This window comes from Mobula birostris, chromosome 24, assembly GCF_030028105.1.
Source record: "Mobula birostris isolate sMobBir1 chromosome 24, sMobBir1.hap1, whole genome shotgun sequence".
Classification (NCBI taxonomy): Eukaryota; Metazoa; Chordata; class Chondrichthyes; order Myliobatiformes; family Myliobatidae; genus Mobula; species Mobula birostris.
Genome location: NC_092393.1, coordinates 9,418,193 through 9,436,676, shown reverse-complemented (window position 1 = coordinate 9,436,676; position 18,484 = coordinate 9,418,193).

Genomic DNA, 18,484 nt, shown 5'->3' with positions numbered 1-18,484 from the left:
TTTGGCTGACACTGAGTTGTGAGCTAAACATCGATTCACCCTCAGCCTCGACACCTTAACCTTTTTAATCTGGATTTAGTCGTCACGTTGTGTGGCGGAAGTCTGTGCTACAACTACATCATATTCACCCACCAGGTGACAGTTCATCAATGCCTTTCTGCCTTGCCTTACTGATCTGACCAAGTTTAACCCCATTAAGACACCTAACACTTCCTATTTAATGATAACTTATTCCAGAATTTCAACATACCCCACCCCCTCCAAAATTTGCCATCTTAAATGTGCTTATTTAAAGCTTCACCTATATCCTTTGGCTCTAGGCACAGATTACCCATTTGATCCTTCGGAGCAGAGGCTCCCCAGCTGGGCTCCATAGACCCCTCGGTTAAATTGGAAGGCTCTATGGCATCAAAAGGTTGGGAGCCCCTGGTTTAAAGAGTTAAGGAGTATTTTGAATAGAGGTAGAAATTGTTTTAAAAGATTGGGGATTGAGAGCGATAGGGGTCTGGCACAGAGGAGTTGAGACCTGTCATAGATCAACTATGATAATATAGAAGGTGGGATAGGCTTATCTATGAGTGTCAGCTCATTTCCATCACTCCTGTGATCACTTCCGGTGATTTATCTGCATATCCACATTTTGTTTTACCCCCCCATCACATGTAAAGCTTCTATAACCTTGTATGTTGAGTTGACAGTCCTCCCCTTCTTTGAAGCATAACTCTGTGATAATAACAATATCACATTACCATGATCAATCCTGCTTTCATTAGACTCATTGCATTAAAATAGATGTGGTTTGCCTTATTATATGCATGTCTCCTCTGCCTTTTGGATTAGCTCCTTCTATGATCGATGGTGCCTTCCCCTGACTGTACACCTACTCACTGTTCCATCCCCTGCAAAAGTAATTTGAACCTTCCCCACTGGCACTAACAAAACTCCTTAGGAGGGAATGCAATGGCTGGAATGTCAGTGTGAGAGTGTTTTAGAAACTATGTTGCACCTTACTCCTGGGAATCTAACTCCAATCAGCGGATTGTTACTAATCTTCAACCATCAGGCTCTTGAACAAAAGGGGTAACTTCACTTAGGTTCCCTCGTTCCATCGTTGAAATGTTCCCACAACCAATGGACTCACTTTCAAGGACTCTTCGTCTCATGTTCTCAACATTTATTGCTTATTTATTTATATTATTATTTCTTTCTTTTGGCATTGCACTGTTTGTTGTCTCCTGCACTCTGGTTGAACACCCTAGTTGGGCGGCCATTCATTGATTCTGCTGTAGTTACTGCTGAAGTGATCTCTGTCCCAGAGGCCAATGTTAGACTGTCTTTAAAGAGAGTGAACCCTTGCAAGGCAGAGGGTCCTGATGGAGTACCTGAAAGGCTCTGAAAACCTGTGCCAACCAACTGGCGGGAGTACTCAAGGACATTTTCAACTTCTCACTGCTATGGGCAGAAGTTCCCACTTGCTTCAAAAAGACAACAACTATACCAGTGCCTAAGAAGAATGATGTGAGCTACCTTAACAACTATTACCTGGTAGCACTCACATCAACAGTAATGAAATGCTTTGAGAGTTGGTCATGACTAGACTGAACTCCTGCCTCAGCAAGAACCTGGACCCATTGCAATTTGCCTATTGCCTCAATGGCTCTCCACACGGCTTTAGACCACCTGGACAATACAAACACCAATGTCAGGATGCTGATCATCAACTATAGATCAGTATTTAATACAATCATTCCCACAATTGTGATTGAGAAGTTGCAGAACCTTGGCCTCTGTACCTCCCTCTGCATTTGTATCCTTGACTTCCTAACTGGAAGATCATTATCTGTGCGGATTTGTGATAACATATATCCTCCTTGCTGACGATCGACAGGGATGTGGGCTTAGCCCACTGCCCTTGCTTTCCATATACACATGACTGTGTGGCTAGGCAAGTACCATCTATAAATTTGCTGACGATACAACCATTGTTGATAGAATCTCAGGTGGTGACGGGAGGGTGTACAGGAGTGAGATATGCCAACTAGTGGAGTGGTGCTACAGCAACAACCTGGCACTCAACGTCAGTAAGATGAAAGAGCTGATTGTGGACTTCAGGAAAGGTAAGATGAAGGAACGCATACCAATCCTCATAGAAGGATCAGAAGTGGAGAAAGTGAGCAGTTTCAAGTTCCTGGGTGTCAAAATCTCTGAGGATCTAGCCTGGTCCCAACATATCGATGTAGTTATAAAGAAGGCAAGACAACGTCTATACTTCATTAGGAGTTTGAGGAGATTTGGCATGTCAACAAATACACTCAAAAACTTCTATAGTTGTACCGTGGAGAGCATTAGTGAGTATGTCCACAAGAAAATTAATCTCAGGGTTGTATTTTGATAATGAAATTTACTTTGAACTTTGAACTTTGTACTTTGAACTTTGTACTTTGGAACTGGTAAGTGTAGAACAAAAACATAGAGGTACAAAATCCTGAAGTCCCACAACATTAGGTTCAAGAACAGCTACATTCCTTAACCAATGACCCTTTAACCAACTTGCACAGCTTAAATCACTTTCTCAGTACATCATCACTGTGAGTACTTTAATCACAACAGAATCAGGGGGTTTCTTTTGTTCTAATTATGTTCTTCCTTGTACTTTCATATATTTAATTTATACCTTTTTGTGAATGTTATATTTCTAAAACTATGTGTGTGTGCTGCTGCTGCAAATACATTTTCCAAAGCACCTGTGCAGACTACAATAAACCCAACATTCGGCAATCTATCTCAGCTATTCCAACTCATTTGCTATGGGGCAAGGTCAATGCGGCAGATCCAGTCTATCTTTTGAACTTTAGTGAACTACAGTACTGCACTACTGAAAGTTTGCAGTTTAGTCTATAGAGAAACATTTATCTGCATGGTAGCGTAGTGGTTAGCACAATGCTTTAGAGTACCAGCGACCTGTCAATTCCCGTCGTTGTCTGTAAAGAGTTTGTACGTTCTCCCCCGATCACATGGGTCTCCTCATACAGTCCACAGACCTACTGTTTGATAGGCTAATTGGTCATTGTAAATATCCCTGTGATTAGGCGAGGGTTAAATCGGTGGTTGCAGGGTGGCGCAGCTCGAAGGGCCAGAAAGACCTATTCCACACCATATCTCAACAAACAAATAAACTTTAAAAAATCAACATCATGCAATCATCTGATTTCATTAAGGATCCTTACTGATTTTTTCAAACTGTTCAAATATAAAATTCATTCATAATTAAAAATAAAAACAAAAAAGAAATAATGCAAAACTTTTCCGTACATGGTCTTTCCATTCAGTGCTGTTCATTGGGTATTTTTACAGACCATTGCACCATTGCCACACATGCACCCCAACCCAGGGTGATCAAATATTTCAACATCTTAAGGGCTTCCCCACCCGATTCAGTCCATATATATATACAGTCACACTTTAAGGATACTGACATATACTAGTAAATCAGATTGAGTGGTTTGATATAGGAGCACTTCAGAATCCTACGCCCAGACACTTTCCTGTGGTCTTCCTTGACTTGCAGCCAGTTCTCAGTCTGTTGTCTAGAAGCTAAACCAGGTAACTGGATCAGAGTTACAATTATTGCAGTCTCCATATGGAACAACATGCTGAAGGTGTGGAGGAGGTCTGACCCAAACACAGAGCAGCGGAAACAATTTGGCAGTGAGCAAATACTTTAATAATAAACTGTAAAATAACCAGCCACAAGGGGCCTCAAAACAAGCGAGAACGGATACTCGACCAGAAGACATCGGAGCAGAATTAGACCATTCAGCCTATCGAGTCTGCTTCGCCATTTCATCATGGCTGAATCTCGAACCCATTCAACCCCATGCACCTGCCCTCTTGCCATATCCCTTGATGCTGTGACCAATCAGGAATCTATTAACATCCGCTTTAAATATACCCATGGAATGGCAATTATGGCAGCGTGTGGCAGAGCATTCCACATATTCATCACTCTTTGGCTAAAATACTTACTCCTTTCTTCTGCTCTAAAAAGTCGCCCCCAGTTTTGAGGCTGGGCCCTCTAGTTCAGGATACCCCCACCAGAGGAAACATCCTCTCCACTTCCACCTTATCTCGTCCTTTCAACATTCGGTACGTTCCAATGAGATCCCTATGCATTCTTCTAAATTCCAGTGAGTACAGGCCCAAAGCTGCCAAGCGCTGCTCATATGTTAACCCCTTCATTCTCAGAATCAGGAGGAGGAGGAGATGGTGGTACGACGCAGCGCACGCAGTCACTTCGGTGGTGATGTCTGTTATTTGTCAAGTAGGGGACCGTGCACAATTCTGAATTGATGGAGACAGACGTAAGAGTATGGAAGAACATCTGGAGAAACTTCTGAAATGCCCACTTTGCTGGCGCTGTTACTGTGTGGTCCGGAATCTCCGAAGGAGAAGGCCCCAAATCCTCGGCTTTGTTTGTTTCGGCGGCCTGGTGAGGTCGAAGGCGCTTGGCAGAGGATGGCGCTCAGGAGGCTGTATCGGAGGGGCTGGTCAGAGGCTCGAAGTTTTTGGACGGACAGACTCAGTGTCGGCTGTGGTCGGGTGCTTCCAGTGCATCGGCAGTTGTCGGTGCCTGGAGGTTTATGGCAGGGAGTTTCTCCCTTTTGCCGCCTGCTATCGGGGACTCGGGAGTCGATCGATTCGGAACTTTGAGAACTTTTTTTTTACTGTGCCTATGGTCTGTTCTTTATCAAATTATGGTATTGTTTTGCACTGGTGTAACTATATGTTATAATTATGTGGTTCTGACAGTGTTAGTCTTTGGCTTGTCCTGTTTTTCTGTGATATCACTCTGGAGGAACATTGTATCATTTCTTGATGCATGCATGCATTTCTAAATGACAATAAACAAGGACTGAGTGTTCTCATAATCTAATCATCCTCGTGAACCTCCTCTGGACTCTCTCCAATGATAATACATTCTTTCTGGGACAAGGGGCCCAAAATTGTTGACAATATGCCAACTGTGGGCTGAGTAGCGTCTTATAAAACCTCAGCATTATCTCCTTGTTTGTATATTCTATTCCCCTTGAAATAAATGCCAACGTTACATTTGCCTTCTTTACCACAGAGTCAACCTGTAAATTAACCTTCTGAGAGTCTTGCATGAGGACTTCTAAGTCCCTCTGCACCTCTGATGTTTGAATTTTCTCCCCATTTGGATAACAGTCTGCACTATTGTTCCTTTTACCAAAATGCATTATCATACATTTCCCAACACTGAATTCTATCTGCCACTTTTCAAAGATTTCAAGGGTACATTTAATGTCAGAGAAATGTATACAATATACATCGTGAACAAAACACCACATCAAAGTTGCTGGAGAACGCAGCAGGCCAGGCAACATCTCTAGGAAGAGGTACAGTTGATGTTTCAGGCCGAGACCCTTCGTCAGGACTAACTGAAAGAAGAGCTAGTAAGAGATTTGAAATCACCTTCATACATTCCTAGAGATGCTGCCTGGCTTGCTGCGTTCACCAGCAACTTTTACGTGTGTTGCTTGAAATTCCAGCATCTGCAGATTTCTTCGTGTTTGCAAATATACACCCTGAAATGCTTTTTCTTTGCAACCATCCATGAAAACAGAGGAGTGCCCCAAAGAACGAATGACAGTTAAATGTTAGAACACCAAAGCCCCCCCGCTCCCCCCTCCCATGCGTAAGCAGCAGCAAGCACAACTCCCCCCCACGATCAAAAAAAAGCATAGAGCACTCAAGTGTAGAACAAGGGGGAGGGAGGGAACGTCGACTCAGACCATGAGAGACCTGCGTCGGGCATTTTCATGTCTTACAAGGTGCAGTTTGGAAGTCTGTGTGGGGCGCCACTCCTCGCACAGACACTAGAGCAATATGTGGTTAAGTGCCTTGCTCAAGGGCACAAACACGCTGCCACAGCTGAGGCTCGAACTAGCGACCTTCAGCAAAAGCGACAGCAAAGACACAGACTTGCAGTACTGCAAAGACTACATCGTTCACCCAGTATTCAACATACCATAGGCTCTCCCTCTCCCTAATAAGGGAGAAAGAGATGTCTCCGTTTCACAGTGAAAGGGGAGACACAACAAACAACGTGTTGGTTTACGATGTTAAAAATCCGTTGTGTGGCTTTTTTCGAGCTCTGTGCCCAAAGATCTCAGGTCTCTGGGCACACAGCCAAAGATGTTCCAGCTCCCACAACACACCCGTTCGGGACACCGACATTCAATCCGCCCGTCTCCAAAGCCCCAAGATCCTAGGCCTCCAAAGGTGAGCTGAATTCTTAGGCCGAACTCTTGGCATACCGAACAACGGCCAGTTGTGTAACCCCGAGAGCTGTAGTCAGCCCGTAACTCCAGGTCAGGGTCTTCAAAAGAACCTTAAAAGGGGAAAATAGAGATATTAAAGATGGAAATAGAGCTGTTTCTGAAGATGCAAGCAAAGGAGTGGCCATTTGGTGCCATCAACACCACTCCATTTTTGCCCATTATTTCAATTTGTCTAAGTCCTGCTGCAATCACATTGCTTCCTCAGCACTATCTAACCCTTCACCTACTTTCATATCAACCGTAAACTTTGCCACAAAAAGCATCAACTCCACTATCTAATAGATGCCAAGATCCAGGACGTCTCAGACCGATTGCAGGGCATCCTCAAGGGAGAAGGTGATCAGCCGGAGGTGGTGGTGCATGTCGGCACAAACAACATCGGGAAGAAGAGGAGAGACATTTTGCAGCGTGACTTCAGAGAACTCGGAAGAAGGTTGAAAAGCAGGGCCTCCGGGGTGGTTATCTCCGGCTTGCTTCCAATTCCTTGTGCTGGTGAGGGCTGGAACAGGGAAATAGGGGATCTGAATGTGTGGCTGAGGAGCTGGTGCGGGAAGCAGGGATTTAGATTCTTGGACCACTGGGATCTGTTTTGGGGTAAGGATGAATTGTACAGAAGGGACGGGTTGCACCTTAACAGGCGGGGGACCAGCATTCTGGCAGGCAGGTTTGCCACTGCTACATGGGTGTGTTTAAACTAAGTAGTGGGGGGGAGGGGACGAACTGGAAATATAAGAATGGAGTTAAAGGGAAAGAGAGAATAAGAAAAGTTAAGAAAGACAACAGAATTAAAGGGGCAGAAAGCTCAGAAAGGGATCAGAGAGTATGGCCAAGTGCAATAGGAATCTATATGAAAGGTGAGGGGAGTAAAAGTATTACTTTAAAAGGATTAAAAGTGTTATATATGAATGCATGGAGTCTAAGAAATAAAGTGGATGAGCTTGAGGCTCAGTTGGAAATTGGCAAGTATGATGTTGTGGGAATAACAGAGACGTGGCTGCAAGAGTACCAGAGCTGGGAAATGAATATTCAGTTATATACATCCTATCGAAAGGACAGACAGGTTGGCAGAGGGGGTGGGGTGGCTCTGTTGGTGAGGAATGCAATTCAGTCACTTGCGAGGGGAGACATAGAATTAGGAGATGTAGAGTCAGCATGGATAGAACTGAGAAACTGTAAGGGCAAAAAGACCCTGGTGGGAGTTATCTACAGGCCCCAAACAGTAGCATGCAAGTTAAATCAAGAGTTAAAATTGGCATGTCGCAAAGGTAATACTACGGTTGTTATGGGGGATTTCAACATGCAGGTAGACTGGGAAAATCAGGTTGGCAGTGGACCCCAAGAAAGGGAGTTTGTGGAATGCCTAAGAGATGGATCCTTAGAGCAGCTTGTATTAAAGTCTACCAGGGAGAAGGCAATTCTGGATTTAGTGTTGTGTAATGAGCCAGATTTGATAAGGGAACTCGAGGTAAAGGAGCCATTAGGAGGTAGTGACCATAATATGATAAGTTTTAATCTATAATTTGAGAGGGAGAAGGGAAGATCGGAAGTGTCAGTATTACAGTTGAACAAAGGAGCCATGAGGGAGGAGCTGGCCAAAGTTGACTGGAAAGATACCCTAGCAGGGATGACAGTGGAACAACAATGGCAGGTATTTCTGGGAATAATACAGAAGGTGCAGGATCAGTTCATTCCAAAGAGGAAGAAAGATTCTAAGGGGAGTAAGGGGCGACCGTGGCTGACAAGGGAAGTCAAGGACAGTATAAAAATAAAAGAGAGGAAGTATAACACAGCAAGGATGAGCGGGAAGCCAGAGGATTGGGAGACTTTTAAGGAGCAACAGAAGATAACTAAAAAGGCAATAAGGGGGGAAAAAGATGAGGTACGAAGGTAAGCTAGCCAAGAATATAAAGGAGGATAGTAAAAGCTTCTTTAGGTATGTGAAGAGGAAAAAATTAGCTAAGACCAAATATGGGCCCTTGAAGATAGAAACGGATGAAATTATTATGGGAAACGAGGAAGTGGCAGACAGGCTGAACAGGTACTTTGGATCTGTCTTCACTAGGGAAGACACAAACAATCTCCCAGGTGTAATATTGGCCAGAGGACCTAGGGTAACAGAGGAACTGAAGGAAATTCGCATCAGGCAGAAAATGGTGTTGGGTAAACTGATGGGACTGAAGGCTTATAATTCCCCAGGGCCTGATGGTCTGAATTCCAGGATACTTAAGGGGGTGGCTCTAGAAATCGTGGATGCATTGGTAATCATTTTCCAATGTTCTATAGATTCAGGATCAGTTCCTGTGGATTGGAGGGTAGCTAATGTTATCCCACTTTTTAAGAAAGGAAGGAGAGAGAAAACAGGCAATTATAGACCAGTTAGTCTGACATCAGTGGTGGAGAAGATGCTGGAGTCAATTATAAAAGATGAAATAGCGGCATATTTGGATAGCAGTAGCAGGATAGGTCCGAGTCAGCATGGTTTTACAAAGAGGAAATCATGTTTGACTAATCTTCTGGAATTTTTAGAGAATATAACTATGAAAATGGACATGGGAAAGCCAGTGGATGTAGTGTACCTGGACTTTCAGAAAGCCTTTGATAAGGTCCCACATAGGAGGTTAGTGGGCAAAACTAAAGCAAATGGTATTGGGGGTAGGGTACTGATATGGATAGAAAATTGGTTGGCAGACAGGAAACAAAGAGCAGGGATTAATGGGTCCTTTACAGAATGGCAGGCAGTGACTAGTAGAGTACCGCAAGGCTCAGTGCTGGGACCGCAGCTATTTACAATATATATTAATGATTTAGATGAAGGGGTTAAAAGTAACGTTAGCAAATTTGCAGATGGCACGAAGCTGGGTGGCAGTGTGAAATGTGAGGAGGATGTTATGAGAATGCATTGAGTGGGCAGATGCATGGCAGATGCAGTTTAATGTGGATAAATGTGAGGTTATCCACTTTGGTGGCAAGAACAGGAAGGCAGATTACTACCTGAATGGTGTCAAGTTAGGAAAAGGGGAAGTACAACGAGATCCGGGTGTCCTTGTTCATCAGTCACTGTAAGTAAGCATGCAGGTACAGCAGGCAATGAAGAAAGCTAACGGCATGTTGGCCTTCATAACAAGGGGAGCTGAGTATAGGAACAAAGAGGTCTTTCTGCAGTTCTACAGGGCCCTGGTGTGATCACACCTGGTGAGACCACACCTGGAGTATTGTGTACAGTTTTGGTCTCCAAATTTGAGGAAGGGCATTCTAGCTATTGAGGGAGTGCAGCGTAGGTTCACGAGGTTAATTCCTGGGATGGCAGGATTGTCATATGTTGAATGATTGGAGCGACTGGGCTTGTATACACTGGAATTTAGAAGGATGAGAGGGGAGCTGATTGAAACATATAAGATTATTAAGGGATTGGACACGCTAGAGGCAGGAAACACGTTCCCGATGTTGGGGGCGTCCAGAACCAGAGGCCACAGTTTAAGAATAAGGGATAGACCATTTAGAACGGAGTTGAGGAAAAACTTTTTCACACAAAGGGTTGTGGGTTCTGTGGAATGCTCTGCCTCAGTAGGCACTGGAGGCCAATTCTCTGGATTCTTTCAAGAGTTAGATAGAGCTCTTAAAAATAGCAGAGTCAAGGGATATGGGGAGAAGGTAGGAAAAGGGTACTGATTGTGCATGATCAGTCATGATCACAGTGAATGGCAGTGCTGGCTCGAAGGGCTGAATAGCCTACTCCTGCACCTATTGTCTAAATCATTGACAAGCAATTTGAAAAGCAGCGGTCCCAGTACTGACCTGAGGAACACCACTAGTCACTGGCAGCCGACCAGAAAAGGTCCCCTTTATTCCCACTCACTGCCTCCTGCCCATCAGCCATGCCTCTATCTATGCCAGTATATTTCCTGTAACACCATAAGATTTTATCTTGTTAAGCAGTCTAATGTGAAGCACTTTATCAAATGCCTTTTGAAAATCCTTATGACATCCTTTGCCTCTCCTTTGTCCTCCCTGCTCGTTCCTTCCTTGAAGAACTCTTACAGATTTGTCAGGCAAGATTTCCCTTTACAGAAATCATGCTGGCTTTGACTTTTTTAAATGTCAGTCTCCAAGTACCCTGAAACCTTGTCCTTAATAATGGAGTCCAACATTTTCCCAACCACTGAGGTTAGACTAACTGGCCAGTAATTTTCTTTCTTTTGTCTTCCTTCCTTCTTAAAGAGTGGAGTGACGATTGCAATTTTCCAGTCCTCTGGGACAATGCCAGAATCAAGTGATTCTTAAAAGATCATGACCAATGCATCTACTATCTCTTCAGCAACCTCTTTCTGGACTCTGGGATCTAGTCCATCTGATCCTGGTGACTTATCCACCTTAAGACCTTTGTGCCTGCCTAGCACATCTTCCTTTGTAATAGCACTGGCACTCATTCCTGCTCCCTGACATTCACGAACCTCTGGCATACAGCTGGTGTCTTCCACAGTAAAGACTGAAGTAAATTTCTTACTAAGTTCATCTGCCTTTTCTTTGTACTCCATTACTATCTCACTAGCATAATTTTCCAGTGGTCCAATATCAACTCTCACCTCCCTTTTATTCTTTGTATAACTGAAATCCTAATCAACCAGTATCCTCCTCCAATCCACCTGGGAAAGCTCATTTCTCACACCCCTGTAATTCCCTTTATTTCATTGCAGTATTGATACATGAGTTATGCTTCTCCCTCTCAATCTGCAGTGTGAATTGAATTATATTACGATCATTGCCTCCTAAGCGTTCCTTTACGTTAAGCTGACTAATAAACTAATATTACACAACACCCAATCTAAGATAGCCTTTCACCGAGTAGGCTCAAGCACAAGCTGCTCTAAAAAATGATCTCATAGTCATTCAACAAATTCCCTCTCTTGCAACCTGACACCAGCATGATTTTCCCAATCCCCCATTACAATTGTGACAATACCTTATTACATACCCTTTCCGGCTCCCTTTTCAATCTCAGCCCCACATCTTGGCTGCTATTTAGAGGCCTATATATAATTCCTATAATGTTTTTTTTCCACCCTTGCAGTTTCTTAACTGCACCCACAAAGATTTGACATTCTCTGACCCTATGTCACTTCTTTTTAAATATGTAATTCCATCTCTTACCAATAGAGCCACATAACCACCGACACTTAACACGATAAGGCAACAAGGTATCTGAAAGCAAGGAGCAAATGGGTGAGGCTGGCTGTTTCATTTGAGTAAACAAAGACTGTGTTTGAGAGCTGGGTTTAAATAGGCTGCAGGTGATGAATTAGAAACAAGTGGCAGGTGACTCATAATAGCTGGGTGGAGACTGGGAGGAGCCTGCATGTGTAGGCCTGACAGGACCTCCACCACCCCCCACCCCTACAGCCATCCATTGGAGGCCCAGAATGATCCAAATGGCTATCGCAGAACTCTTTGATGATCGATGGATCCATGGCATCCCAAATCTCTCCTCTGGGCCAAACTGGCATCACAGAAAATCCAGGGATGGCCAGAGAGGGATGAGGAGTGGTCCCAATGGAGTGCATGGTCACTGGCATGCACAGTACATGCATTGTTAGGTGTATCGGCCAGAGTAGGTTTGTGCAGTAGGGCCAGTTAGATTCGCTTCTCAAGTTCCAAAATGATCAGGGTGAGGATCTATGAGGATGGAATGATGGACTGAAGATTGATCTCCATTTCAGATGGATGAAACTGCCGTACCAGGGTACCTGCTTTAGTGTTTTTGGAGCCAGGTCGATAGGAGATGATGAAGTTAAACTGCTTATAGAAGAGGCTGCAGCGAGCCTGACATACATTGCGTTGGTGAGTCTGTTGAATGGCTTGGTGTTTTCCATCAGCCAATGTCTCCATTTCCCCAAAGCCCATTTTATGGTAAGAAGCTCTCTGTCTTCTAGTCCATAATGGTGCTGTGCAGAGTTGAACCTGTGCAAGAAGAAGGCACACGAGCATGTCTTGCCATCTGGTGCTCACTGGGAGAGGATGGTGCCAGAGCCCAGATGTGTCCACCTCTGCCACAAAAGGTCTGAGGGGCTTGGGATGATGGAGAATGGGAGATGGTGAAGTACCCCTTCAGCTCCTCAAAAACGTCATCTGTGGCAGCAGAGTAGGTTATCCATGAGGTAGGAGATTTGGTGAACGAGGTGAGAGGACCAGCGATTTGCCTGTAGTTCCTGATGAAAAGGTGGTTGAAGTTGGAGAATCCCAAGAATCACTATAGCTGCTTGAAGGAGGGCCATTCAACGATAGCTCACACTTTCGCAGTGTCCATGGTCACATTTGAGGTAAAAGTATGATAGGTAAAAGGAGGAGATGGCAGAGGTACTTAATGAATACTTTGCTTCAGTATTCACTACGGAAAAGGATCTTGGCAATTGTAGGAATAATTTACAGCGGACTGAAAAGCTTGAGCATGTAGATATTGAGAAAGAGGATGTACTGGAGCTTTTGGAAAGCATAAGTCACCAGGACCAGACGTGATATAACCCAGGCCACTGTGGGAGGTGAGGGAGGAGATTGCTGAGCATCTGGCGATGATCATTGCATCATCAATGGGTACGGGAGAGGTTCCGGAGGATTGGAGGGTTGCAGATGTTGTTCCCTTATTCAAGAAAGGGAATAGAGATAGCCCAGGAAATTATAGACCAGTGGGTCTTACTTCAGTGGTTGATAAATTGATGGAGAAAATCCTGAGAGGCAGGATTTATGAACATTTGGAGAGGCATAATATGATTAGGAACAGTCAGCATAGCTTTGTAAAAGGCAGGTCATGCCTTACAAGCCTAATTGAAATTTTTGAGGATGTAACCAAACACATTGATGAAGGTAGAGCAGTAGATGTAGTGTATATGGATTTCAGCAAGGCATTTGGTAAGGTACCCCACGCAAGGTATATTGAGAAAGTAAGGAGGCATGAGATGCAAGGGGACCTTGCTTTGTGGATCCAGAATTGGCTTGCCCACAGAAGGTAAAGGGTGGTTGTAGATGAGTCATATTCTGCATGGAGGCAGGTGACCAGTGGTGTGCCTCAGGGATCTGTTCTGGGACCCCTACTCTTTCTGATTTTTATAAATGACCTGGATGAGGGATGAGTTAGTAAATTTGCTGATGACACAAAAATTGGGGGTGTTGTGGGTAGTGTGAAGGACTGTCAGAGGTTACAGCAGGACATTGATAGGATGCAAAACTGAGCTGAGAAGTGACAGTTGGAGTTCAATCCAGGTAAGTGTGAGGTGATTCATTTTGGCAGGTCAAATATGATGGCAGAATATAGTATTAATGGTAAGACTCTTGGCAGTGTGGAGGATCAGAGGTATCTTGGGGTCCGAGTCCATAGGACTCTCAAAGCTGCTGCTCAGGTTGACTATGTGGTTAAGAAGGCATACGCTGTATTGGCCTTCACCAACTGTGAGATTGAGTTCAAGAGCTGAGAAGTAATGTTTCAGCTATATAGAACCCTGGTCAGACCCCATTTGGAGTACTGTGCTCAGTTCTGTTCACCTCACTACAGGAAGGATGTGGAAACTATAGAAAGGGTGCAGAGGAGATTTACAAGGATGTTGCCTGGATTGGGGAGCATGCCTTATGAGAATAGGATGAATGACTGTCCTTTTCTGTTTGGAACGGCAGAGGATGAGAGGAGACCTGATAAAGGTGTATAAGATGATGAGAGGCATTGATATTGTGGATAGTCAGAGGCTTTTTCCCAGAGCTGAAATGGCTAACATGAGAGGGTACAGTTTTAAGGTGCTTGGAAGTAGGTACAGAGGAGATGTCAAGGGTAAGATTTTTATGCAGAGAGTGGTGAGTGCATGAATGGGCTGCCGGCGATGGTGGTGGAGGCGGAAACAATAGGGTATTTTAAGAGACTCCTGGAGCTTAGAAAAATAGAGGGCTCTGAGTAACCCTAGGTAATTTCTAAAGTAAGTACATGTTTGGCACAGCATTGTGGGCCGAAGGGCCTGTATTGTGCTGTAGATTTTCTATGTTCTATGTTCTACAAGAGCAGAGATGCGATGGTGAGGCTTGATAAGGCACTGGTGAGCCCTCACATTGAGTATTGTGATCAGTTCTGGGCTCCTCATCTAAGAAAAGATGTGCTGGCACTGGAGAGATTCAGAGGAGATTCACAAGGATGATTCCGGGAATGAAAGGGTTATCACATGAGGAACGTTTGATAGCTTTGGGCCTGTACTCACTGGAATTTAGGATGAGGGGGAATCTCATTGAAACATTAAATGTTGAAAGGCCTAGATGGAGTAGGTGTGAAAGGGATGTTTCCCATGGTGGGGAGTCTAGGACAAGAAGGCACATCTTCAGGATAGAGAGGCATCCATTTAAATCAGAGATGAGGAGAAATTTCTTTAGCCACAGGGTGGTGAAATTTGTTACCACAGGCAGCTGTGTAGGCCAGGTCATTGGGTGTTTTTAAGGCAGAGCTTGATAGGCTCTTGATTGGCCACAGTGTCAGAGGTTATAGGAGAAGGCTGGGGAGTGGAGCTGAGGAGGGGTAAAAAGGATCAGGTATGATTGAAAGGCAGAGCAGACTCGATGGGCCAAATGGCCTAATTCTGCTCCTATGTCTTGTCACATGGTCTTTTGGTCCAATGAAATTATCCGAAGTTGAATAAAAATGATAAATTCACAGAGCGCTTAAAAATCCCTATGATTCCAAATGAGATGCCTGCAACCCTCAGTGAGAAAACAGAGCTAATCCAAAGACCGATAACTAGACATAAAAGGTAAACAATCCAAGGAACACTGCATGCCTACAAACTGACACCAAGAAAATACAGTCCACATAGTAACTGAAATAAATCTCTTCTTTTTCTTTTAAAAATTATCCCTGGTTGTGACAATCACACAAAATGAACGCCTTCACACATACATGTGCAAGCACACACATGCATATGCTCAGGAATATAAGTCACCTCTGGTTATATACAAGCTTCAGATTTCCTTTCTCAAAGTGGTTTAGGTTGTTATCCAGTTCCTTCTTTTCACTGGAGACCACCAGGAGGGCTATAGTCTGCATCATGAAATAATAAAATCATTATACTAGCGTGGGACATGCAGGGTCTTTCCCATCCATACATATACACATGTGCTGTACATACAGTATGTACAGGAGCAATGATTCGTGTCTGCTGTCTGCATCCTGTTACTGTTTTGCCCTTGTACTGCCTCGAGCACTGTTGTAATGAAATGATCATGCCATATTGAAGAACTCACAGTGTGTTCCCCATCGTGCTCGCGTACTTTTTTGAAGGAAAGAGGCACTCAGTACATAGTCAAATCCAACCAGGATAATTGTCTTTGTCTGTTAGTTAATTTTCAGGATTTGGACATCACTGGGAAGACTAAAATGCACTGCACATCCCCAAATGCTCTTGAAAAGGTAGCAATGAACCACGTTCTTAAACTGCTACAGTCCTTTTGGTGAAGTTAGGATCATAGTCACAGAGTCGTACAGTAGGGAATCAGGTCCTTCAGCCCATCTGGACCATGCTGACCCATATTCTACATAAACTCAGTTTGAAATGGTCTCCTTTACCTTGCTGGCAATAGTATTAACTTCCTATGCTTTAGCCATCTCTCTGAGTGGCTCCCTTCCTTGTCACTCCCTCCTAGCACAAATGTGCCTCACGAGAAGATGGCGGCACGACGCAGCTTGCGCGGCCACTCCAGTGATTAATATCTGTAATCTGTCAAGTAGGGTGCCGTGCACAATTCTGATTTGATGGAGGCCGACATGAGAGAACAGAGGAACATCTGGAGAAACTTCTGAAATGCCTTTTTCGCTAGCACTGTTACTGTGTGATCCTGAATCTCCAGAGGGGAAGGCCCCAAATCCTTGGCTTTGCTTGTTGCTCGGCGGCTGGGACGGGGTCAAGGCGCTTGGCAGAGATGGTGCTCGGTACTCGGTGTCGAAGGGCTGGTTGGAGACTCAAAGTTTTCGGAGGGATTCAGAGTCGGCTGGGGTCGGGTGCTTCCAATGCATTGACAGTTGTTGGTGCCTGGAGGTTTACGGCAGAGAGAGTTTCTACCTTCTGCCGCCTGCTATCGGGGACTTTCGGGAGTCAATCGGAACTTTGAGACTTTTTTTTACTGTTCCCATAGTCTGTTCTTTATCAAATTATGGTATTGCTTTGCACTGCTGTAACTATATGTTATAATTATGTGGTCTTGTCAGTGTTAGTCTTTGATTTGTCCTGTTTTTTTTGTGATATCACTCTGGAGGAACATTGTATCATTTCTTAATGCATGCATGCATTTCTAAATGACAGTAAACAAGGACTGAGTGTCCTCATAATCTAATATCCCAAAGTAAAATGTGGCCCACAGAATGAGCTGATCTGAAGGCAATCTATTGCCAGCATAACCTGTCACTGTCATGCAGTGCATCCAGAGGTCAAACAGCATGAAACACCTGAGCATTTGATCCACAGGCCCATATAAAGTCCTTGAGTCATATAGTACAGAAACGAGCCCTTTGGCTCAACCATTCAATGCCAACCAAGGAGCCAATCTGAGCCAGTCCCATTTGCCTGCATTTGACCCGTATCCCTCTAAACATTTCTATCCATATACCTGTCCAAGTGTTTTTAAATGATGTTATTGTACTGTACCCGCCTCAACTGCTTCTGGCAGCTCATTCCAATATACTGGCCACTCTACAGGTGAAAAAGTTTCCCCTCAGGTTCCTATTAAATCTCTCCCCTCTCACCTTAAACCTACATCCTCTAGTTCTTGATTTCCCAACTCTGGTGGATACGACTGTATGTGCTTACCCTATCTGGAACCCTCATGATGTACACACCTCTGTGACTCTTTCTCCTACCCTCCAATCAGCAAAGTTGCATCCTGCTCGGCCTCTCTCCATCAAGTCCAGGCAACATCCTGATACATCTCTTCTGTATTCTTTCCTGCTTAAAAGCATCCTTCCAGTAGCAGACTGACCAAGACAGACAGAATACTTCCCGTGACTGCATGGATTTCTTCTGGTTGCTCTAGTTCCCTCCCATTAAAGATAAAAGTTGAGCTTTATTTGTCACTGGTATGCTGAAATATCGAAATGTACAATGCAGTGAAACGTGTCATTAGCGTCAAACCAAACTAGCAAGGACGGTGCTGTGGGCAGCCCACAAGTGCCACCACAATTCCAGCGCCAATATATCATGCCCACAACTACAACTTACACTGTAATTAGTCACATAGGTGTTGGTTCAGAAGGGCCTGTTACTGTGCTTTACCTCAAAATAAAATAATAAAACTATCAAACTGCCATCTGATGTTGATCTTGAATAATATTGTTGTATTTGATGAATTACGTACTATAAAAATGTTAAGCTGTATCTTTTAAATAAGAACATTGGCTACCAAGTCATTCTGGGATAGTCATACACTACTGACACATTTTAAGCATTCATTTTCTCCACCGCGAGTGGCTGCAATGTGCACAATGCACAAAGTACACTGCAGTTACTTTCCATGCTACTCTGACAGCACTTCACAAGAAGATCATAAGACCATAAGACGTGGAAGCTGAATTAGGCCATTTGGCCCATCGAGTCAGGTCTGCCATTTGATCACACTGACCATTTCCCTCTCAACCCCATTCTCCTGCCTTCTCCTTTCATCCTTTCATGCCCTGACTTATCAAGAGTCTATCAACCTCCACCTTGCCCTCCGCATCCCCCCGGCAAAGAATTCCACAGATTCACCATCATCTAGCAAAAGAAATTCCTCCTAATCTCTGTTCTAAGTGGACATCCCTCTGTTCTGAGCCTATGCCCTCTGGTCTCAGACTCCCCCACTGTATGAAATATCCTCTCCACATCCATTCTAAGGGTAAGGGTACACACCATCACCTGTATGGTTGCACACCACCCTAATTTGGAAAAGTGTTCCCTGCCCTTCATCGTCACTGGGTCCAAATCCTGGATCAACAGCATCACAGGAGCACCTACACCAGAAAGGTGGCAGCATTTCAGAAAGGCATCTCACCACCTCCTCTACATTTTCTGGGGCGGTTAGGGATCGTGTGCAATAAATGAGACACAAAGCCTGAAAAATGAATAAATACAAAGTAA